This window comes from Hermetia illucens, chromosome 5 (assembly GCF_905115235.1).
Source record: "Hermetia illucens chromosome 5, iHerIll2.2.curated.20191125, whole genome shotgun sequence".
Taxonomy (NCBI): Eukaryota; Metazoa; Arthropoda; class Insecta; order Diptera; family Stratiomyidae; genus Hermetia; species Hermetia illucens.
This window is the reverse complement of record NC_051853.1, coordinates 28,615,766-28,641,772: the sequence shown is the minus strand read 5'-3', so window position 1 is coordinate 28,641,772 and position 26,007 is coordinate 28,615,766. Positions and strand designations below refer to the sequence as shown.

Sequence of the window (26,007 nt, the reverse complement as noted above, 5' to 3'; positions counted from 1 at the left end):
GTTTGACTAGTGCCGTTTGATGTTGTTGGTTAGTTGGCTTTTGGTGCTGACGCTGCCACCATATATTTTGTCTTGCCTTCATTGATGTGCAGCCCAAGATCTCGCGCCGCCTGCTCGATTTAGATGAAGGCAGCTTGTCGATATCGTCAGCATAGGCCAGTAGTTGGGTGGACTTAAAGAGGATCGTACCCCTCGCACGTACCTCAGCATCACAGACTAATTTTCCAGGGCCAGGTTAAAGAGGACTCTTGATAGAGCATCCCCTGTCTTAGACAGTTGTTGATGTTGAATGGTCTTGAGAATGATCCTGCTGCTTTTATCTGGCCTCGCACATTGGTCAGGTTCAGCCTAATCAGTCTTATCAATTTCGTCGGGATACCAAATTCTCTCATGGCCGTGTACAGTTTTACCCTGGCTATGCTATCATAGGCGGGCGTAAATTCGATGAAACTTGGGAAAACTTGGGAGCCAACGTATCGCCTGAATAAGGGCTGCGTCCCTACTTGACTGTTAAAATCCCCAAGTATGATTTTGATATCATACCTGGGACAGGCTTCGAGGGTTCGTTCTACTGCCTCATAGAAGGTTCCCTTCTCCGACTCCGCAGTCTCCTCTGTAGGGGCGTGAACGTTAATGACGCCAATATTTCTAAATTTGCCTCGCAAGCGCAGAGTGCATAGCCGTTCACTTATGTTTTTAAAGACGATAACAGCCGGTTTCATTTTTTGGCTAACTAAGAAACCTATTCCGAGCATATGGTTTACTGGATGGCCGCTATAATATATGGTGTAGTGATTCTTCTCCAGGAAACCGGTCCCTGTCCAAAGCATCTCCTGCAACGCTGTTACATCAGCCTTATATTGGGACAAGGTATCGGCTAGCTGCTTGGCAGCTCCTTCTCTGTGCAGGGAGCCCACGTTCCATGAGAAAATGCGCAAATCGGTATTCCATTTTCGTTTGTGGCTACGTAACATGTAGCTTTGCGTGTAAGGTTGTCAGCTCTACTCAACCCCCAACCTGGAGGACCAATTGGTACAATTCATCCCGTTATTAGGCGCGGGAGATTCGCCTTCATTCTTCTCCGTCTGCAGATTTTCGTTTTCGGTCACCACGTGGTGGCGTAAATAGGGTTTTTTAGTAAATCTGTTGGTGTTGGGTTTCCCAGTTTTTATGCTCAATTGTGGGTACCAATCCACGTTTCGCCCTGGGATCTATAATACCCTTTGACCACAATCACAGGATGTAATGATGGCCTGTCCGAGCGAGTGCTCGGTTTTCGTCTAGCTTATTCATTGGTTGACGGTTTTGAAGTTTGCTCAGGTCACCATACCAGTAAATAGATTTTGTGCCGGATCCATTGGAAATTGTTGAAAAGTTCATTAGCTAAAGCGGGTGTCCCTAGTTACTTCACTAAACTAGTCGAAAGTTACCTCCCGGGAAGGCACTTTGATACGATACGGATCAGGGACCTAAGCAACCCACCGTCACGAGAAAAGTATCACATCGCCCAGTGCTGGGTCTTCTCCTGAGGGACGTGTTTTACACGTTCTTGTCCTTTGTGCCACAGGTTTTGCGGATTATTTAGCAGTGGTTATCTTCCCGAAGCAACTTAAAGATTTTGAAATGTAACTAATGCACCTAGCAGTGCCTTTAAAGCGTGGCTGGAGGTGACGATTGATACAAAAGTTAATTTCAAGGGGCACCTGGAATTTACCTGTAAGAAAACGGCAAGTACTAGCGTGTCGTTAACACGGAGGGTCCAGATGGACATTCTGATAAATAAGGTACGCTGTTTGTACGATAATAGAAGAATAAATCTACCTGCAAAGGATAGAGATGACAAAAGGGCGGTAAGAAGGAAGTCGGCGAAAAAGAAGCAGTAACAGTGAGATAACTTGCAGAGGGTTGCTGGACCATACGCTTAATCAAAAGGATTCACGTGGAAGTTGGGAAAGCAGAGCATGAAAAAGCAGCGCGAAGTGTAGAAGGATTGGTCGCTTAAAGCGCAGTCCTCCCCCAGAATGTGATGCATTACGGCAGCTCCACGGAGAAGGAAAAATAGGAGAACGAGGGAGGGGGGGTGGTTTGATTGGGTGAGAACCCCACACACTGCTGCAACAGGGCTTGCGATAGTAAATCATCCCTCTTCCTCAAATGAGTTTGGGGAGAATAAAAAGAAGAAAAACATTTCTATTGCTCTACATGTTAGTGCAATATAATCCACTATGAAGGATGACTGACAACTGAGACATTTTAAAAACGTCTGCCTCTAGACAAACATGAGGGAAATACATGTTTCTCGGAGAGTCCTTGAGAAAGCTGAAAGACATTCCCTGAAACCGACAAAGACAGTATTTATATGTGGTAGACGTGCTATGCCCCATACCGGGGGCCATATACTTACAATCTAGAAGTCTATACTGAACTCCTTTGCATAATTTCTTTTTGAACAGAATACCATCTTACAATATAAATCAAAATATTACCTCTTTCTCTGAACTTCGGGTCGCGCAGAATAAATTATGGTCAACTTGACCGATATTGATTTCTTTCCCCCTTTGCTACAAATATACATTATGTAATTCAAATGGAAAGGAACATTTCATCAAAGGCTTGATCAAACTTCCTGGCAAAATGATCCAAATGAAAGGAATACGCAAATCAAACCCATTACACAGACCATACACTTCCTCTCTTCCTGCTACATCCCTCACTAAACGAGACAGTTATTCACAAAATCAGAGGAAAATTTCCCAGAAATATGCAAACGAAGGGACACCGCCGTCATTCAAGGATCTATTTTAAATTCCCTTCACGAAAAGGTCACATAATTTAAAGTAGGTATTTCGCAAGGCGGTATCAACCGAACATACATGAAAATCATTGAAATAGAAATCCACAATTAAACTCAATCCATTTTCCCGATTTTCACCCGAAGACACGAACATTGTCATCTCGATGAACCTCTCGGGGGGTAGTTATCATTCATGTCCCGGCGTGGGAAACTCTTTTCAGCCCCAAACTGTTTCACTACCTCGGGTTATTGGTACGTTTTTTTGGGCGTCAAGCGGCCAGGTTCAAAAAATGCTCGAGAATACTTTCATTGGGATTTCGTCTAGGGACAAGCTGGAATGGAAATTGACACTGATCTCCTTGTAAATACCGGTATGCTGTCTATCAAATTGAAACGCAATTACATATACACATTTCAAAGCATTCCATTTCTCCCGAGGCGACATACTATATCTTCCCAGGCTGCAGGTTGTTCGTGGTCGCGACCCGGTTGCCGGGAAAAAGGAAGGAAACCAAAATCCAACTCACTGAGAATAACATCTTTTACTCAAGAGCTATGAAAACAGTGCCATTAGACCAGAAAGAAGGCAAGGCCGAGTGTTCATTGGTAATTTACATACACACGGTGTCGAAAAGAGGAAAAGGATGCTTCTGGGAACTTTATGCTTTGGAGTTTTTCCAATGTAACTTGATAGGTTTACTTTTGTGGAAACCGTAAGAGTATTTCAATTGCAAATAAAGAATATTTTGTGTGATGGAAACCAATAAACAAATACATCCAATTTCAATCCATTACACAGGAATACGCGCCTCTCTCAAGAGCACCTGAAAAGCACAAATAAAACGTGGCCCTACACCCAAAATTAAATCAAATCCTGAGGACACAGACAGCGAAACCACTCTGGCAAAGAAGGACGAGCAAAAAGAGGATGCACATGAACGGAGCAGGTTAGCGGGTGGAAGGGGCTCCCAAAATATTGTGTTCTGGGGATTTTAGGGTCCCTGGGTTTGCGTAAATCCCAATACAAAGGGAAGGTTGTTGATTTGCATCGGTTTCTCTTTGCAAAAGCTGGGATGCCTCCTATGTACGCAAATAAGGTATCTATTGCCGTGCGTCGTCGTCCCTCTGCTTTCCCGACCCCCTGTAAAGGATAATGTATTTCTCCAAAAGTTGCCTTGTACATACTGAGCGAAATTTGATAGACGCAGAGACGGAAGAGCGTTGCGTTTCAACTCAAGGTCATCTAAAGTCAGCCTTAAAGGTTAGCGAAACTCAGATGGAATCATCATCATCATCATCATGAAGGATACTGTACATAAGCATTTGGAATGTGCTCGAACAGGGGAATGTTTCGCTGATGCTGTATATTTTACGAATATCCTCTCTTATCGAAATGTTGACGTTATGATACTCCTTCGCGTTGTAGACGCAGATTTGAGGAAATGTTTAGGTTAATTTCGAGACAATACACTTTATTTGATCTTTAATTAGGAGCTTTTGATATTGAATTAAATTTCCAGGTGTGCATGATAAAGTTTGCTACTTTGCCTTGAGTCCTTGTCAGTGGCGAAAGCAATTAAAATATGCAAAAATATTTGTACAAGTTTCCCGCTTTCATTAGAATTCAAATGAGTGTGAGCATTTCAATCCTTGGGTTGGATTCAACTTTCATTTGGTACCATTTTGTTGCGTTCCTTCTTGTGACACGTGTGACTTGTGGATAGGTTTATTTTGTTCATGGAAGTTGTGCGGAAAAATGAAAACTCAATCAACTTCAAGTTAGTAGAAAATAGTCGAGGTTATTATAACGAAATTGGAATTCCAGAATTAGAAAGCATCAATTCAGAATTAACCTTCCAATTAGAAAATTAAATTTGGGCGCCCAATGTGGGTAGGGCTGGAGTTCCAGTGAAAGAGAGCTTCTTAGAATATTAAAAACTCCTCAGGAATTGGGTTTTATCATCCATGAGGAAAAAATAGGTAAAGTCAGAAAAATACCCACAAGTGCTCTTTCAAGTCCATAAACCCTCGTCCATAAGCAACAACAGAGTTTATAATGACGGATGTAATGACTACGAGGGCTGAAATATCTCAGGAAGTCCACAAGCATCTAAGGGCAGTTCTACTAAAGTATCCTGTCGATACGTTATAAGGCCTTTTATTCTTGGTCCACTGAGATGAGACCGCACAAAACTCTCAAAAGTACACTATTCTGCAACCTTGTTCGATGGGGGTGCTCTCGACGGATTTCCTCATTAATGTACACCCGGCCATTGCCACTAAACACTACCATATTTTTATGTAGGTACGATCGTCCGAGCTTAACCGTTGGCACTTCCGACATCTACTGAAATCATGATAACATGGAAAAGTGAATCTGACTTTGTAGTTCAAGATTTCAATATCTTGGAATGTTAACTAAGAAGGATGAACTTATTTTGCTAAACATCTGACGGCCTGGTCTGATTTTGCTTCAGGTTAAAGTTGCATAATTCGGCAAGTCCTCACACGACCTCCTCATGTTGGCCGCTGGAAACCGTCTTCGAACGGGCCAAGAGTGTGTAGGGCCGGGCTGGGGGTAGGCTCATCCAACTGATGCGGATCTGCTTATCTGCTGGTCATGTGTTAGGAGCAAGTAGATCTGGCGGGGGGATGAACCGAAGCAACAGCCCGGGGATCGTCCTCCCTGCACTGAAGAAGGTGCCAATAGGATCCCAAGTAGAACAGAGTAGAGTAGAACAGCATACACCGAGGGCTGCGTGGCCAATGGGGAGTTTGGTCTTTAGTATGCGAACTCCGAATACCTTGGGGAACTTCAGTTTCAAATAAGCCCCTTACCCTGGTGGCCAGGCTAGCCAGGGTGGATTATTCGTGGAGCCACGACATGAACTCAATTTCAAAAATAAAAAAGCCGACAATATAAGATGAGAGGATGATGCCATGCGCATCATCGGAGGACAAGCTACTCGCATCCAGCCAGGAGACAGTAGCCGTCGAGAGCAGTACACTCGGTGCCAACCATAGCGCCGCTATGCTAAAACCAACCACAGGAACCTCCCGGAGCGAGGCGGTAAATGGACTAGTGGTCTCCAGCCTAGAATCCACTGCCGTCAAACTGGATGTAGCGAATTCGAAACATAGTACCCCTAACCCGAAACCATCGACATTTTTCTGTCTCCGAGCTGAGTTCCAGCGACCTAGTCATGGTCAAGTTGGAGCAGGCGAGGGCAGGGAACGTGTATATTTCCTCCGTCAGAAGAACTACAAATTCTGACGAACACCATTGCAACAAAGAAGACCAACCTGTTACATAATAAGCTGCGACGCAATTGCAAGGTGTACACATTGGGGCAGCTCGAAAATCAAAGAGAGAGATGAATCATTCTTTGATTTTATTATTACTTCAAACCTATCGGTGTGTAATAGGGGCAATACGCCAATCTTCCATTTCCCCAGCTCGGAGAACTGTGACGGTTGGGAGGAGGTCCTTGATATCACCCGACATTGGGATTCTTAGGATGGAGAACTGGAGAGTGTCAGACAGAGATTTTTCTCAGATCACAGTTGGATACTTTTCAGTCTAGATCTCGCCGCAGAGGTCTCCAAACCCTTTAGAAACCCCAAGAGGATCGACTGGAGAAAGTTTGGTCAAGTAATGGAGAACAAAGTCTCCGGTGCGCAAATTGGTAAGATTAGCACGACAGACGAACTGGAGCCAAAGGTCGAAGCTCTGGAAAAGGCATTCGACACCGCCTTTAAAGTCTCGTGCCCTTCTAAGTACAGCAAGAAGACACTGCCACCGGGGTGAATGAAGATCTCTCCTGCCTCAGGAAACTACAGGCATACATATTGGTAGCCATACAAAGACTACCTAAAGAAGTGTACGTCGCTATCCAGACTGCCAAGAGATGGTTTTGGTTGACATATTGTCACTACATCGAGATCACCAGCAAGATTCTTTCCAAGGAACATAAGAGCCCATCCTTTCTTAAAAAGTCGGAAGGCTCCTGGACTTAATCTTCTGGTGAAACCTTGGAGCTGCTGGTTCAGATGCACTTTCCTGCCAGCGAGAAGAACTGTGAGTCAGAGGGTTTGCGGCCACCCTAACCGTACAAAGCTATCAAATCGGTAATTACCGGGGATAGGATCGGCTAAGCTATAAATAGCTTCTCCGCATATAAATCTCCAGGCCCAGATGGTATAATGCCAGTCATGCTGCAGAAGCAGCAGGAAAGGGTTGTGCCGTGGTCTGTTGAGATTTACCGGAGCTTACATTTTTAGGATACGTACCACAGTCGTGGAGATGCGCACGGTTGGTTTTTATACCGAACCAGGATAATTCAGTCGAATCTGGGAGACACCCAATTGGCCTATAAACAGAGGCACGCCGCAGGCTTGGCGCCATCTCTTCGGTGCTCTGGTTAATAATGAATATTAGACAGCAGCGGCGTGAAGATAGTGGCGTACGTCGACGACTTAGTGATATTAGTGTCAGGGATGTTTCCGTCCATTATGAACGACATCATGGAAGGAGCGTTGGGAAAGGTGTGCCTGTGGGTCGCAAGATGCGTTTATGCGCCATAAACCCAGCCAAAACGGAACTAATTCTATTCACCACCAAGCCATAGATACCTGAAATCCTCCTACCACGGCTGAATGAACAAAGATTGATTCTTTCCTCCAGTGTAAAGTATCTGAGTGAAATCCTGGATCCAAAACTAAATTGGAGATTGAACATAGAATTCAGGGTTAAAAAGGCCTGTATAGCCTTCTATGTCTGCAAGAGAATCCTTGCAAAGAAATGGGGTCTCTGGCCGAGGATGGTTCCCTGGATGTACATCGCTATGGTGGGTCCAATCCTAACGTACGGCTCTATTGTATGGTGGCAGGCTTTGAGCCAAAAATACAACAGAACAAAGCTTAGTATGCAAAGAACCGCGGGTGTAGGTGCCATTGGGGCTCTGCAGCCCGGCAGATGCTCTCAATGTGCTCCTGCATCTCCTCCTGTTAGACCTCCACATTAAATACGTTGTAGTGTGCACGTGTTACGTGAGTCCGGATGCTGGACAGCGAAGTCCTACGGCCACAGTAACATCCTAAAGGAAGTACCTCGAGATATTGTGGACTTTCCAACCAAGGTGGAAGACCGGCGGCATGTTGCAGGGATACGACACAGTATTCTTCACCGATGGATCAAAGATAGTTTGTGGAGTCGGCGTGGAGGTTTTCTCAAATATACACAGTGAATTCGAGTCGTATGTTCTCCCAGGTTTCACCAGCATATTTCGACGCAAAGTACAAGCGATACTAGAAGTCTATCGATGGCTGGAGCACAATCCAAGCCCCAAGGTTTTGTACTCAGCGACGACATTCTCCAAGCTGGCGGGGCAGTGCAGAAACGCGCTGAACAGTCTGGGCGTCACGCTCAAAGTCGCCCTTCTCTGGGTTACCAGGCATAGAAACATAGAGGGAAATGAGCGAGCTGACGGATTGGTCAGGCGACAGCCCTTCGGCGGGTACAGTCGGTGTCCCGCTGGCGGCTGTCAAGGGCGGAGTCTACTCGCACTGCTTAGCAGCCGCGGGCCTTAGATGGCAAAATGTGCCAAATCAAGGAAGATTTGGTCCGCTTATAATATAGCCCGATCACGAGAGCTCCATAACGGTGACAGGCCGCCAAAGGAAATACATTCCATATTGTTAAAAGCAAAAGAGATTCTAAGCCTCAGAGAATTACTAAGGTGCTCACCTGAGTCGACGCAACAGGACAGGCCCCGGTTCTCTCGAGTAATGAGCAAGGGTTCTTAGCTTATAGATGGCATCAGGGCGTAAGTAAGTCATACCTAATAAAACAAATATTTCTCTGCACGCTAAATATTGAAGCCCTCACTGGAAAGACGGAGGAACTCGCAAGAGTCTTACTTACTACTTGCATTTTGCTTATGAACCGACAGCCGAGACTTAAAAATGGTGAAAAAATTTCGGGCAGATTTCAAAGGAAAATTTGTTCATCCTCCACTTACACAAACACTGCCGATATTTCAAGCGATTCCACGTGTCAGTGCTACTGATGTCGAAGAAGCAAAAAAATGAATAAATTCGGGGAAAGCAACAGGACCTGATAAGATTGCATCCCAACTCTGGAAACCGAAGAGTTGGGGCCCCACACTGTGGTTCCGTGAACTCTTCAATCAAATTATTAAGGAAGGTAGAATACCATCTGATTGGCAAGAAAGCACCAGCAGGATATTCAGAAGAACTCACGCGCTGGGTTAAATAGCTCTACCACGATCCGAATAGTAAAGTTCGAAGTGTGGCAGGCATATCAAAATCGCTTTTTATCTCCGTCGGTATTTAGCAAGGAAGCGCCCTTTCACCACTCCTCTTTGTTCTTGTTATGGACACTGTGGCCACGATGTCATCACATCTGAAATGAGGATATCTGCAACAAAGGGTTGCAAAGATCATGGAAAAATTGCGACACAGACGTCTTCGATAATATGGTCACGTAATTCGCGCTAACTCAGAATTCGCTTACCAAGATTGCCGATGAGAAACAGCCAAAAGGACGGCCGAAACAATGGTGGTTTGATACGCAGGTTGGTGATATGAAAGTCATGTGACTGCATCCAGGTCAGGTAAATGACAGAGACAAATAGCGGAACCGCTCACGACATGGCGGTCCCGCTTGTGAACGAGACAAACGCACAACAAGATGAAAAAGGGCCTTAGCTCTGTTGAACACACGAAACTTTTCCTGTCAAAACCAAAGAAATATACTGCAAAATTGATCACGTCGAAAAGCAGGAAGACTTGCAGGGGTATTGTGGGCATTCTGACTACTCATAATTCACTAGCTGGTCATACGTTCAGAATAGGGGCTCCTCAAGATGATGCATATCCAGCCTGTATTGAGGGAACAGAATGGATGATTTGAACTACGATTTAGAGTACATCTAGGATGTCAGGCACGACCACATATTCCCATCTCTGCGGATCTCTGCGGATCTCTGCGTATCTACACTATTATCGCGTCCTAGAAACTAGCTTTCAATTCCACTCCGACATCCTTACTCATCAACCAGTTTCTTTTACTAGTAGATGCATTAATCAACTCCACCTCACAGGAGGGTTTCAGACTGCTTTATGCTGAGACACGACGCACAGAAACAAATACTGTAATTTCGGCTAGTATAGTTCGTGAGATGGGCAAGTTAGAACAGTAGGATGAAGATCTAGAGAAGCATCTCACAAACTGACATTCAAATCAATCATTCAGTTACTGAAACTGCTAAGAAGGTAAACATGCAGTGTATCTGAAGAAGTTCCACTCTGTTGAAGTTTTTAGGCTTTGATTTGGTTTGCTACGATTTTCACCAAAGTGCATACTTCTACTTCGCTGGAAGAAAACTGAGTCCACAATTTTGCATTCCAGGGCCGTCAGGTAATTTTCGTTTCGGATGTTCTTGACTGCGAGGACTTTGCGGTAACATGTTCTTCAGTAACGCCGAAGATTACTATGAAAAAGCTGTACGAGTGTTCAACTTTGACAACCCAGACTTAGACATTGCGTCATTCTTTCAATTTTGCCCCTGACGAGGTTTTACATACGCTTGACGTCCTCTTCTAAGTTTTAGGTAGTACGCCTTTTTGTCATGGAGAAAATGTTCCCCTGCCTCGTTTTCATCCCAACTTGTAGGGTGGAATTTTCTATCCTTTCCGAGTGGTATACAATGAAAGTCTGGTCATTCTTATGAGTATGTTCGGTATTGACGAGGTTGAAGTGTCCTTGTAGACATCCCGTTAGATGTTTCTGGATATGCGGAGTCTTCTTGTCCCGACCTTGCTAGTGATGTATTTGAGGCTTTGGATCTCGCAAGACAACCTCCCTTAAACCTCTGGAGTAGCCTTGTTAACTTTCGGGAAGTCTTTCTTTCTTTCTCTCAATCCGTTTTGTGTCATGCAATGGATGGTTACTAACACTTTCTCTCTTGTAGTAAGGAAAAAGCTAGAAGCCGTCCGATATTAGGTTTAAATCGAATATAGTTAATAAGATACTTTGCTTGGTTGGAGCTGCGGTTAAAATTATAAAATATAATTAATATATAATTTTGTCTGATAATGGAGATCGCAAATAGGTGCTGAATCTGACCATCTCCAATAGGGTATCTTCATTTCGTTTCCAAATTCGAGGGAGGGAGAGGAGGATTCTCGCTTCTACCCGTTCGACTTTTTAATATTTTATTCCCTTATTCTACGATGGAGAGCAACTCGTCTGGTGATTCCTTCCCAGTAATATGCACTTACTAACATATATCATTATGGCACATACTTTTTACTAACTTCTTGTGTGCCATGCAAGTGCGAGTCAACCGAAAACATCAGTGGGGCTACGATTACGTACTAGTTGAACTGCACGGTGGATTGTCGTTACTCTTCTGTCCTTTTGGATTACCAATATTGCTGCGCTAATCACGATGAGGTTCTTATTGTGGTCACCAAATCAATCTGTGTCCGAAGAGGACCGTGGGATTATGCCCACACGACAGGTTCTCACGGTAGACCCCCACGACCTTACATGGCCTTTCGAATAGTTTGGCCCTTGTAATTTACTATAGTTAGTCTCTTTAGCCACTGTGGCTATATTCTATCCATTACAAATAGTCATCGGTCCCACATTGAGCGCCAGACATTCGTTTATTTTCAGTGACGCTCTGATTCATGAATACAAACATCCATGACAACTGAGATTCGAATCCAGGGCAACGAGATTGAAAATGTTGCACTCGACCCCTTGCCAGCGCACTCTGAAACTAGTATAGAAACTTGCAAAGGTGTGGCGAAAAGACACTTCAATTAAGCTGTATTTTTGTGCTAGCAGGCCCGCATGATCAACTTTCACCAATCTTCTTTTTTGACATAGCTTTGCTCTAGTGATTGATCAAACATTTGCACTAATTACACAATTGCAAAAACGAAGCTATCCCAAAATGAAAAAAAGTAACGAAAATTATCCATGCAGGTCTGCCAGCATTTAAATGTAGCTGCACTGACATATCGTCGGGTCGGGTTCTTTGGAATCCAGTCCTTCATACACCATGTTCAAAAAAACAAGTTTCTTAATTTTTTGGTGCGCCGAAGTCACACCAGTTTAAATTTAGAATCCATAAATTTTGAGGAGTAACAAGTAAGTAACAAAGGCCAACGGATGGTTCGAAAGGCTCAGAGGAAGATACAGATACAGAACATACCAATCGAAAGGCAAATATCATGTTATTTGAACACTCGAATACCCTTACCAAAGACGGATGGTTTATGGGACTCGTTGTAATGTTTTTATATACGTGTGTAAGAGGAATCAAGTCTCCTTTAAAATTATGAAAGAGGCCACAGTGACCAGCATAGCCACATCAAATGGAAGACAGGATAATGCCAGCCCTCTGAATAGTTTTCATAAAATCCAAAGCTATCTCGGGGTAATACGCAAAGTGGTTTCAGGTTACTTCCACAGAAGTAACCTGCTTCAGGGCCAGCATACTAACATTTTGTTTGGTAATGTTTTTCATTTCCCTCCCAATAACAAAAGGACACACGCATCTTTTGCAAATTGGTGGCCAACAAACACTGTGTACCAATATTACGTAGAACATATCGATAAAAAACCACTCTGAAAACAGAAGGCCTAATTGCCTATTTGAAAGGACAAACGATAATTCAATACAAACAATGAAATTATCATTAAACAATTCTCAACTATACCCGGAAAACAAAGGGACTAATTGAATAATAAATAGATAAGTCTAATTAATTGCTCATCTTCAAAAGGACAATTTCATTTGTTTATTTTCAAGTACTCGTCAGTTGATGAGTACTTGTCACAAGTACCTCAATAATGTATCAATGGACAAGTGAGTCTAGGAATTTCATCCAATAATAACCCGACGAAGTTCAGCACTACGCCCAACCTCACCGTACATCATTTTGGGAAGCTCACCTTTAATAAGCCACTCAATCGTACTTCAAGTGTCATAAAAGAAATTCAAGGGGCGTGTACGTTTGTTTGCTTGATTGATTGATAGACTTTCATGTATGTCCTACATGTGGAATGTGCATGACGACAGCAGTTTCCATCGACATTTGCCGAAATCATGTTACCAGTTCGTAGGTAGTTGGACATAATTAAAGCTTTAGAAATAAAGCAACGAACTCAAGTTTGTTAGCAATTTTCCTAGAAATTGTCGAAAGATATTGTTGTTCTTGTCTTACAGGTAAACTAATTGAAACATATCGCATAGAAACTACAAGATAGATTTCTTGTTTCTTGGAACGTTTGTATCATTTGATTTTGATCTTGAATAATTTCAAGAAACCTGCAACCGTGCAACAACCAAGTCACCCCAGTATCAGTCTCTTAATCTCTTCGTCCCAGGTTCGAATCTTTGTGCTCGTCTCGTTGCTACAAACACACCACTTGCATAGCATAGAGTTGGAAAAAATGGCATAGAACTCTAGAATAGTACATGGAATTCAATTTCTTAGGTTAAGAGCAACATCGTTAAGAAACTTAGTCAAAAAACATAAAACCGCGCCAACAATGGACGGTCCCAGGACCGTTCGGAAAAAAAGGAATGCAAAGTCATCATGGTCTAATTATTTGTGTAACATTTTGGCAACTCAGGAAGTATTTGGGCTAAATCTCACTTACTATTGGCAACCAATACCCTCTCATAGCTCGAATAATGCCACCTAGTTCACCCTGTGAGCATTATACTGGTGAAGGAAGCAGAAGATGCCGCAATTTAAATCCATCACGGTGTATCCCACACTTCACGAAAGAGCTTACTAGTCTCCTTCGTTGGTGAGGTCAGGTTCTGAGGCGTCAAAAATAGTAGGTCCAAGTCCGTTCCGTGCTTGGCGGATAGGAGTGCCTGAGCCTTTCGGCCGTACCTTCATCCGTTTCGGGATGGCTCATTTTCTGGCTTTGCAAGATCGTAGATTTCTTGTAAGAATGCGTTCTTAGAAGTTCCTCATCGGAAGCTGCGACTCTGGCTTGACGACCTGTTTAACACCACAACCACTTCGAGTCCAACACCAATGTAGAGTTCCGCACAAAGGCGCGAATAGGCCTTACTCTACCCTGAAATTCGGATTCGCTGTAGATTCGTCGACAGTTGCAGACAACGCACTTTTCGCTTCGCTGACCTCGCCAGCGGGCTACGCAAGTCTTTTCACACACCCTCTCTAATCCTTATTCTGGCTCATCCATTTCCTTATTCTGACACCCTGTGACCCCGATTAGTCCATTCATTCGATTACCATATTCTCTTCTAACTTGCAGAATTACCCTCATTTAATGTCTTTCATTCACCCTCTTACGTACTCATTCATTCCTTTCTCATTAATTAGCAACTTCCAATTCTCTTAAATATAAAACCCTTGAGGCCTTTTAGTTTTAAGAACTTCCCTGCAGAAATCATTAAATGCGGGAAAAACATTTTCCCCTACCAGCTACTCAGGAGAAGCAAGCCATTTTTTCCCAAGCTTCCTTATGCGTCTAACTTCCACGCTATGTCGCTCATCCTCTTATGTGGGACATTCAATTAGCACGTGTAGTGCAGTCTGCTCCTCCCCTCAGTCACAGTCACTGCTTCTCCAAATTGAGCTAATTTTCTCCTAAAGTCCTCATGTCCCTTAAGGAATTGACTCACATAATGGCTAATATGAAGCTATTTCATTTTTACTCTCTTTAGAACATCTGGAAAGAAATAATTCGTAATTCTTCCTTTTTCGCTACTGTCTCATTCCGTCTGCCATTTCTTTAAAACGGCGCCATTCAGCTTCTCCTTTTGTTTCCTTCCTTCAGACAAATTCTCGTTAAAGACCACTCCTTCAACCGTGAACCTGACTCCTCAGAGTGTCTCTCAATTGCCACAAGCTTTATCGGTAGCCCATCAGCTACCAACTTCCAAGGGATCCGTTGAGACATCCTGGTATGCACTGTTACTTCCATGAGCGCCATTCGTTGGGAAGATCTAACTAGTCCAATATTTGTGTCGCTCGTGAATGGTGCCCACCCTACCACTCCATACGTTAGGACGGGTACGGACAATCCTCCATATATGGTGTTCATGGTTCTATGATCTTGTCCCCAGTCAACGTTAGCAAGTCCAACAAGGTTACTGAATATCCTTTTAGCTTTACAGTCTCCATCATATGTCAGCGATGGTTTGTGCTAGCACTCATCCATATCCCAAATATTTTAAGTCTGATACAACTCATATCATATTCCCTTGGATCTTTAATGAAGGCCTTCTGGCCAATTTTACATTAAACAGGATTGCCTCGCTTTTATTCGACGAGAGTTTCGGCTTCATTTCCTTGCACCATGTGTTAACGTATCCCGTTGTGCTGCAAGCAGGGTTTTCAATGTGTGATCGACTCCTGCCCTCAGTGAGGATGTCTCCGTATATGCAATCGGAGCGATCTCCGCTGGAATGCCGGATAACCCATTTATCAGCCCATCAAACACAATGTTCCACATACTTGGTCCAAGTGGGCAATCTTTGGTGATCATTTTCTCTTCCCTCTCTATTGCTACCCTCCAATTTTGGAAGTAGCTATAGACGAGTCCATACAGTGCAGGCACACACCCCCTCCCCTCTAATTCTTTCAGCAACGCTGACCACCATAGATGGTCAAAGGCGCCTTCAATATGGTTAGTAATTGCCAAAACATACGGCTTGTCGGTGTCCCGCACAATGTGCTTCATTTCAAAAATAGTATCCACACCGCCTTTCCCCTTTACGGAAACCAAACTGATGTTGGGCAACACAAAGCCCGCTCGTCAGTAGTGAGTCGAGACGATTCGATATAAGTCTTTCCAGCAATTTTCCGCTACAGGTATCAGACATATAGGCCTGTAAGACTTTACTTCTCCCCTCTCTTTACCCCTTTCCTTGTAAATGGCTCATAACCCAACTTTCAACTTTAAGTCAGGGAAGACTTCCTCTTCGAAGCACTGATTATACATGCACAGTATCTCGTGAGGAACTGCCAAAATCGAACGCTTCAAGATTTCAACCTCAATCTGATCTGCCATTGGTGCTTTCCCATTTCGGAAGCGATTAGCCGCGTTTAGCAGGTCCGCCATTTCGAATGGCCGTTCGCTTTCCACACTTTCTTCCCCGTTCTCCCTACGGTGCTTCAGAGATCTCCAGATTGCCTGTAGGCTCGCTGTATTTCCGTGTCCCTTTCTGGCACTTCATCAGGGAAGAGTCCATCCAGCTTAGCTCTTGCAGTGCCTACTCAATTTCCCATTTTCCCTCCTACAGTATTAATTAAACCAAGGGGTTCTTCCCTACGGAGCTTCCGCATGGCCGACCTATACGGAATTCCCCATAGATTTTCGTTCCCAACTTCAGAAACGGACTTCCTCCAAGTTTGTTGGTTGGACTTGCGAAGCTCTTCCTTATATGCTTTACGAGAAAGCCTAAATGCATGGAGTTTAGCATCCCAGTGAGCAGTATCTCTAGCCTTCTGGAGCTTTCTTCTCACCCTGTTGAACTCCTAGTTTGGAAACTTCCCGCTCCAGCCTGGTATATTTCCGCTCCGGATTCTTTCCCGAGGAACCACTTTCTCAATAGCCTCAATTATGCATTTCTGCATTTCCTCGATGGAATTTTCAGCTCTAATCCTGCAGTCCATAGTGGCTCTATGGGCGCTTTCCGCTGTGCTTCTCGCCTCTCGTTCGAACTTTTCAAACTTGGCGTTCTTGGTGTTCAACCTCGGCTTTTTATTGGGCCGCACAGGGTACATTTCATCCCTGCGTAGAGTAATTTCAATTACTCTATGATCGTTGGATGTGAGGCTGTCTAGCATCCACCATCCCCTTACTAATATGGCAACTAAGCCCGGCCTGGCCAAAGTTACGTCAATATAAGATTTTCTACTCGGAATATTCCCTCGATATGTCGGAAGCACGCTCGTTTTATTGAGGATTATAAGTCCTCTTTTTACAATTGCTTTCTCTAATCTCCTCCCTCTTGACGATCTTCTATCATTTCGATGTCCCCTAGCACATATCGGGTTCCAAAAGGGCGAGCTCGCATTCGAATCTATGGCAATAATATGAGGTACTAGCACTGAGAAAGGAGGCACGTGGTCTCCGAAACGATCGTATGCGGGAAAAAATAAAAATATTTACAGGATAACGAAAAAAATCTAGTTCTCTTTCCACTTGACTGCGGACCGGACCAATTGGAAAGAAATTGCTTCTTACCTTTCTGGTCAATGGGCTCCTCGATAAAAAAAAATCAGATGACTACGTTTTCATCTAGGGCAGAGGCAACTCGTTAAACGCTGCCCCTGCCTTTGCCCTGGGAGCAGCGTGACCGAAGCGGTTAGCAGATTTGGGGCTCCCTTTATTTCAAATGAGAAGTATTTCGGCTTCGGTCATCGTTTGGCCAGAAATATTAGACGGTTTTTCTCTTGGATGTAATTCGTATCCAAAACGCTTTTGCGAATTAACAAAAGGAAGCGAACTAGAGAGCACCTGCTAACCCATTTTTATGATAGTTTTACGGTTTTAGTTGAATAGTGTGGGGGCATGCGTTGTCTTGGGGGCGAATCATACCTCCCCTCTGATGTATTCAACGCTCTCTCATAGCTAGCTTCACTTTATTCAGAGCATATCCGAGTGGCGATCAAAGGGTAGTATAAGACCCAGTTCAAAACGTGGATTGGTACCCACGATGGAGCAAAAACCTGGAAAACGCCTGCTGAACCCACACCAACAGCTCTACTACCAAACCTTACCTCCACCTTAACGTGGCCATCGATGGGATTTCTTTCTTGATGAAAAGCTTCAGACGGAGAAGAATAAAGGCTACTTTCCAGATCTAAAAACAGCACAAATTGCACCAACTGGTCCTCCAGATTTGAGGTTGGGTAACACAAAGTCCCGCGAGCCACGAAAAGAGCATCGGACTGAGTGGATTTTATAATGCCGGAAATGATAACAAAAATTTACCAACGTACGATCAGAAAAATTTACGAACGTGCAATCAGAAAAGGAGCTGCCAAATAGCTAGCCTATACCCTGTACTAGCATAGGACCCATATAACAGCGTTGCAAAAGACGCACTGGACAAGGACCGGTTTCCTGGAAAAGAGTCACTACATCATATATTATAGTGGCCATCCAGTAAACCATGTGCTCGAAATATGTTTCCTAGTCAGCCAAAACATGAAACCCAATGATAGACAACCAGGCAAAAATTGCACATGACAGTTACTAAAAATTATAGTAATATACTATTTAACTTTATATGATCAGATATTGGCATGGACCTCCACCCTCCTTCGGAGCCTAGGCACCATATAGTGGCAGCTTCGCGACTTTTTTTAGATTTTTCGATTGCTTAGTTTCTGAGAATGGATCCGTGAGAAAAATGTACATTTTCGATCCCCCGCACTTCCCGCCTTTCAAAACCAAGGCCAAGGCGTCTGAAAGTACTAACCGAGACCTTTCATTTGATACCCCGCATGACTATATTTGGCGCAAAAAAATGTACACCCTCCTTTTGCATGTATGGAGACCCCCTTAGATTTGAGGTAAAATGATGTAACTCACTACAGAGGTGTGTGTTCATAGTTGCCACCTTTCCACAAAATTTGGTGTCAATCGCTATAGTGGTTTCCAAGAAAAATGCGTGTGACAGACAGACAGACAAGAAACTGATTTTTTACGAACAAAAGGAGCACAATCGTGAACATCAAAGTTGACGAACAAACAATTGACTCCCAACCATAGCTCAAATGCTTGGGAGTAATCATTGACAGAAGGCTCAAATTCAAAAAACACATTAAGTGCGCCACAACTAAAGCGCCTTCCATCAGGAGAAACAGCATATGTACTAGTAGGGATGCTCCCCATAGACATCATGGCGAATGAAGGCCGGCGACTCTACGACAAAACGTATCCAATTGGGGAATCTAGAGAATTTCGACGACAGCTGGCACGATGAGAATCTATCGCAAAATGGCGAAGGAGATGGGACGAATCACAAACTAGTCGTTGGACATACCGCATCATTCCGGACATTCAAAGATGGTTTGAACGAAACCACGGGGAATTAAGCTACGAGTTAACGCCTTAAAGGGACATGGAGGCTAGCGAACTTATTTACATCGATTTGGTCACGACCAGTCACCATGCTGCCGAGAATACAGAGCATGTCATTTTTGATTGCCCCGGGTTTACCGCGCACCGAGCAAGAATGAAAGCGGTTGCTTAACACCGGAAAATCTTGTGGAGTTCATGCTGGAGTCAACGGATTCTTGGAACCAGGTTGTAAAGGAGCTGAAAGCTATTCATCAACAGCGTACACAGGAAGAACTTCGATGAAAACAGGAAAGGGAGAGAACCATAATGTGCCGCAGTTAAAAGCTAATCCAACCCCGCGAGGAAATACTTTATAGGAGTTCCGTGGGAGAGAGTGAAACATGCTAAGAAAGGCCTAGACCGGATGCCGGTTGTTACGCTATTAATTATGATGACAATATCTGAGTAGTTTGGTTTGTTTATTGAAAATCTTGTTCTTCAATCTTATCACAAAAAACTTTACGTTCCTAAACACCGTCAACATGACTTTTCCTGCTGATACTTTGGTGTTAAATTTTTGCTTGGGAGATGAGCTGGTGTGCTTTCACTTGATGGTTTTCCTTTTGGATTCTCATTCATAATAGTTAAGCCCCTCTTCATCTCTTTCGTCTTAACTCAAACAATTTTAGAATTGAAATATTGAGGAAAGCAGAAGCGGCCAGATCTCACTTTAGTGATGTGAATTATCCTCAAGTGAACACCCCTTGTGTATGCCCAAACAAAATCAAAATACTCCCCCCTCGAACATGACCTTGTCGTGGTGAGGAAGCCTATAGTAGTTTACTATTAATCAAAGATATTCAAAAACACATGAAGATGCAAACAAAGGATTTTAACTCTCCAAGCGGTAAGAAGTCATGGACTTCGAATCCACCTGCGACCTCGAGAAATCAGGTCGTGGCCGAAGCATGGATTTTGGAGGCTTCACCAAATCTGTGGAAGACAGGCTCTCCACTTCAGTGGAAAACCTACACCCAGTATCTACGACGATGTCAGCCAGAAAGGATATTACAACAACTCCCTTAATGGGAGGAACTGAAAACCTGACCACGGCCGCCCAGTCAGTGGCTGTGTCACCTAACTCCTCTAAAATAAGGCTCGGCAGAAGCGAACTTTAGCCGCGAAGGAGAACGAATTACAAGTTTGCTTGTCAGAACCTTCTCCTACACCTGTACCCGGAAAAGCGAAAGAAAGGGAAGCTGGTAATGAGGACGCAACTGGTCTAACGTCGGTATGCGGGAACAGATCCATGTAGCCGGATACCGGTTTCAAAGATTGAGGATGCAATTCTGAAAGGCAATTACGCGATGGGGATGCTCGTGGACATTGAAGGACCTTCCAAAAGCTCTGCAAGAAAAGTCGGAAAGACTGGTTTGACGATAAATGTAAATTAGCAACGGAAAGGAAGAATGCCGCCTGGGAGAACCAAAAGGTCTGTGAACTAGAAAAGTACAGGGAGCAACCGCACCAGGCGCGCAAGTTTTACCAATAAGTCAACAGGAAGAAGCCCTATACAATTCGATGCTCATCCAGCCTAGACAAAGAGGAAATCTGACTTCCGACAAAATGGGCATACTGGAGCGATGGGTTGAGTATTTGATGACCTGCTCAACAACCAAAATATCGGCGAGTTGGAGGTCCGGCCTACTGAAGACGACGGGCAAATGCTGCCACCACCAAGCATTGAAGAAAGAGTCCGTGCAATTCACCAGCTTGAAAACCATAAATCGCCAGGAGCTGATGGATTTACAGCCGAATTGGTTAAATATGGAGGCGACCAACTACACCAACTAAGACTCAGGGTATGGGACAGCGAATAAATACCTGACGACTGGCAACGAGGCATTATCTGTTTCATATTATACATAATATATATACATAATATATCACGCAGTGCAGCAATTATAGAGGTACCACGTTGCTGGGTACCATCTATAAGATATTCTCCACTATCTTGCTAGGCCGGATAGCCTCAAGTGCCGAAACATAATTGGCCCATACCAAAGAAGCTTCACTCCAGGCAAATCAGCACCAGATCAGATTTTCTCACTGTGACAAGCTATGGAAAAACTGTTGCAATATGGACATCAACTGCACCATCTTTTCATCGACTTGAAAGCCGCCTATGATAGCATAGCCAGGGTAAAACTGTACACGGCCGTGAGAGAATTCGGTATCCCGACGAAATTGATAAGACTGATTAGGCTGACCCTGACCTATGTGCGAGGCCAGATATAAGCAGCAGGATCACTCTCGAGACCATTCGACATCAACAACGGTCTACGACAAGGGGATGGCTATCATGCCTCCTCTATAACCTGGCCCTCGAGAAAGTGATCCGTGATGCTGAGGTAAATGCAAGAGGTACAATCCTCTTTAAATCCACCCAACTATTCGCCTATGCTGACGATATCGACATCATGGGAAGAACGACCCGATATGTACAAACCGCCTTCGTCCAGATCGAGCAGGCGGCGCGAGATCTTGGACATTAATAGCATTAATGAAGGCAAGACGAAGTACATGGTGGCAACGTGAGCGCCAAAAACCAAAGAACAAACAACATCGAAACGCACTGGTCAAACGAAAACAAAGAAGATAGGAAACTACAACTTTGAGACCGTTGAAAATTTCTCCTATCTAGGGTCGAAAATCACAACCGATTCCAGCTATGACGATGAAATCCGCGCACGGTTGTTGGCAACAGAGCCTATTTCAACTGACAAAAACTCTTTCGCTCGAAACGTCCAGAAGCTCTTACTGTACAAGACTGTGATCCTGCCAGTCCTCATGTATTCCTCGGAGGAGGGTTCTTAGCAAGAAAAATTGCGAACTGTTGGCGGCGTTCGAGAGAAGAATCCTTCGAAAAATCTTTAGCCATCTACATGAGGATGGACGATTCCGTAGCTTACATAACGACGAACTCTATGGGCGATACCACGACCGTCTGGTTGCAGATAAAATCCGGCTTAACAGGTTCCGTTGGGCGGGTCACTTAATCCGTATGGGTGAGGATGATCCAGCGCGGAAAGAAATGATAGAAAAAAGAGACGAGCCAGACCCTACCTGAGATGGACCGATAGCGTAGTTAAAACCAGACAGCTTTAAGGGATATAAAGTTGGTAGACATCGGCGCAAAACCGGGATGTCTGGAGTTCCTTATTGAAGCAGGCCTAGACCGGATACCGGTTGTTGCGCCGTTGATGATGATTGAATTCAGATAGTAAGTTCTAGGTTTTTATTATGATTCTAGAGGATTTTAATTGTAACGAAACCTTTGATTCTGTTACCGATATACAGAGTGACATCAAGAAATATTTTGCATCAAAGCCACCAGATATTCTGAATAATAGATAAACAGAATAAGAAATGTCAATTGTCATTGATAATGATTATATTATTGGCCAAAGTATAAAATCTTCAATTAATGTTGTTTGAAAACAATTGATTACTTATTAAGGCTACTGATAACATCGAGAATGGTATCCAGGGTGAAAATAAGTTATTTAATTGAAATCTAGTCCAAGCAACTTCTCAGGATAAACGAGTGGGATTTCCTTCACTGAAATTCGCCGGAGAGGCATCCAATTCTATGAAAAGTACGAAGTCAAAAGTGAACGCTTCAGGGTTTACGCTGAGATCACGAGATTACCCAAAGCTATGTTGGCACACAAATCGTAAACTAAAAAGGACTTTCGTACAGGAGAGTACAGAATTAACAGGAGGATCATTTCAAAGCAGAATTCCGAATATCCTCTCTTAATTCCTCGAACCAAAACACAGTATACAGTAGTAGAGCTTAACTTATCTGCATCGATTCAAGGCATATAATCAGCAACTTAGCAATTAAGGATTACGACCTGTATCTCTGTTCAACTACAATACAATTTGCTTGCGAGATTCGAAATTACCATGCTCCAATTTCAGTTGATTCGTTATCTTCGGAATTGTATCCATTAATTAATAAATGAGCTCATCTATATTATCTACATATCTATCGGTCTATAGACTTCCCAGTTCTCCCAAAGTTTGTCATTTGATATTCCTGCTTCGAACACTTTATCCGTCGTTTCTTATAAAGTTCATCATTTGATACTCCCGAAATTCAACATGTTATGCAATTGGCTATGGAGCATAAAGTTTCTAAAATAAAACAGAAATTAACAAGCAAGAGAAAATAAATCCAACAACAAAATTGAACCCTGCGGGGTAAGGACTTGAAATCAGAGTTTTTTCCCATAAAAAATTGTTTCATAGGTTATTATGATGCTTCCCTTGTTATGTCCATGTATAAAAGTTTTCGTCATTTCTCTTAAATACAAATACGCGCCCATAAAACAAACTTCTCAAAAGGAATGAACACCATCAACATTATCCTCGTTATACAATTTTATGATACATACATATAATAACTCATAAATATATAAGCATACCTAGAGGAAATATGAAGGACGAGATGTAAGTAGAAAATGATGGAGAGCTGTGGACTGTAAACGACCATCCTGGATAGGTCTGCCCCTCGTCTCCAGCCGAGTGAAGAACAAAAGAATTTTAAAGTAGGATACCTTGCTGGTGATTGGATTGATATACACATCTCAAGGGCAGCTTGTTATCCCTGCTCTTTTTAGGATGTGGTTACATATGAAATGGGATGTATAATTTAAAAGTCCTGACGCAATCAAAAAAGATAAATTATATCTGGGCTTGTTTTGGTTCATAAATAAGCATCTAATTACAGGAGTACATCATGCAATACCAACCTTTTCGACTGAAGCAGGAGCTCCAAGGATTGTCAATGAGCACTAGTTGGTATTCAAAGGAAACTATGTCATAAACCACTTAATATATCCTCACATTGCGTGCACTTCTAACTTGATGCTCACTTAAAGTTCAGTAAATAAAAGCGGCCTATAGGATGACGTATAAGGACAAGTATTTGCAAAAATCCGGGGAAATGGTCATTTGATTCTTAAGGATAATTGGATAGTCTGGATCCGTTTATTGGGTTTGTTTTGATTCTCCTCTCTTCAGCACTCCATAATAGCCGCACTTCACTGATTAATACTTGAAATTTATATTTTTTAAATATGACAACTGGTTCCTTAAAAGGAGCCTAAATCTTTCTTGCAAAAGTCCTAGTCAAGGGAGTATCTTTTTATCGTTTACCTTTCAAATTTTTACCGAGCTCCTTGCAAATTTGAATATAATCGAACGTTATTTCTCAAGCCAAATTTAAATCATTTTAAAATTTCCGGTAGAATCCTACTTTATCGAAAAAACAATCGTTTTAAAACCACTCGTCAAAACCCATAATCCGAGGAAAACGCGTATCCTTTCACCGAAAATTCAACCGAACAAATAACGGTACAAAATACACCCAAGAATGCGATGATTAGTAATAACCGACCGTTTAGCACACTCCTTGATTTGCCACTTGAACGGCACAACGTACGAGTCCTTACGAGCCTTTTAGCGCGCAACAACGTAGTCCTTTCGTTAAAAGCTTTTAGCCAGTTTGATTTGCTCTTTATTCTCTATATTTACCTCCGAATCGAAAAAAGGACCACATGCGTTTGATACTTCTGTATGTGCGCTCCTATTGTATAGATAATGAAAGAGTTGGTGAAACGTACGCCAGCCTGAGGCACAACAACTACCATGACAGAATTTCACGCGAGGTCTAAATAAACAGTGCTAGGTTATTTTGCCTTATGCCTTCCATTTTTTTACTAACATAGGCAAACATGACGGGATCATGCTTTTCCCTGTTTCCTATCGCTTGAGCACCACAGATACTTTATTATTTATTGTGGGAAAGCAGCATGGCAGAGCGACATATAGTTGGAAGTAACGAATGTCCTGACATGCTTGGAAGCCATCCTGTTACATGTATCGCGTATTTACTAGATATCCTTACATCCCATCATCGGGCACACAGACACAGTTGAGAGAGGACAATCCACCCCATCCTAACAATCATATTTGTCATCCCCTTCAAAATTCTCTCAAAAAAATATGGATCATATGATAAAGGAAAAGAAGGACTCTAGGCTCTGCTTATGACTTCCCAACGAGTAGACAAATTTTTCGCTCTGTTCTAAATAAGCTTCGAAAGCTCCAAATTGTATCTTTAGTACAAAATTCAAACGAAAACAACATCCAAAGAGCGCATGTCACTTGAGAATTACACATAAACCCAAGAAAGTCCTACTACCACCATCACCAGAATCCTGACAATGGTTAACACCAAATTTATAATCGACATAGACTTTTGTTCAGGATAAAAGTGTCCATGAAGTTCGGAAGAAGCAAAGGCAAAAGGAAGGCATGTGTTGAGGAAGGAAGGTTATACGGAGCGGGACAAGCATCCAGGCATTGTGGCAGACGATGCTGACATCATATTATATATAGCCATATCGAATCTCCGCTCATAACGGTCTTAACATCTTTAACAGTTGGGACCAGTACAGTGGATGATTTTGAATGTTGTTACTGCCTTGAAGTTATGAAACTGCCAAACATTTTCTCGCTTTACCGTAATTTGAAAAAGAAATATCACCATAGAAACCTAATTAAAAACAAGTCGGGAAACCGGAAGCTGGACGCTTCAGGTACGAAAGGTTTTGTGCATTTCTTAGTACGTAGCACGTAATATATGCATATACAATATTATGTGAGAATATCTATTTTCGGATGATATTGACATTTATAGCCTTGAATTTGCAAAGAAGCGACAACTTTGACGTATTATAACTTTGTTAGCAATAGTGCGATTTCCACCAAACTTGGTAACATCATGCTCTATGTTACACCCTATATTGTTGCGAAATTTCGTGGTCCTAGCTTGAATTTAAGGGGGGTTTTGCAGCGAATTACTAAAAATTATAGTAATATACTATTATTAACTTTATTTGTGCAGATATCAGTGTGGAAGGTATTTCGGAGCCCAGGCACCATATAGTGGCAACCTCTTGATTTTTTTCAGATTTTTCGGTTGGGTAGTTTCTGAGAATGGCCCCCGTAAAGGAATGGTCACTTTCAACCCCCCGCACTC

General features: G+C 43.0%; 1 protein-coding gene across 1 annotated transcript in view; it reads right to left on the bottom strand.

Annotated features, from left to right (window-relative positions):
• Positions 1-24,615, bottom strand: part of LOC119658067 — a 66,025-nt gene extending 41,410 nt beyond the window's left edge. Inside the window, exon 1 of the mRNA XM_038065325.1 lies at positions 23,714-24,615. The gene's annotated coding sequence lies outside the window, so the exon portion shown is untranslated. The remainder of the gene's footprint in view (positions 1-23,713) is intronic.
• Between the last annotated feature and the right edge of the window lie 1,392 nt (positions 24,616-26,007).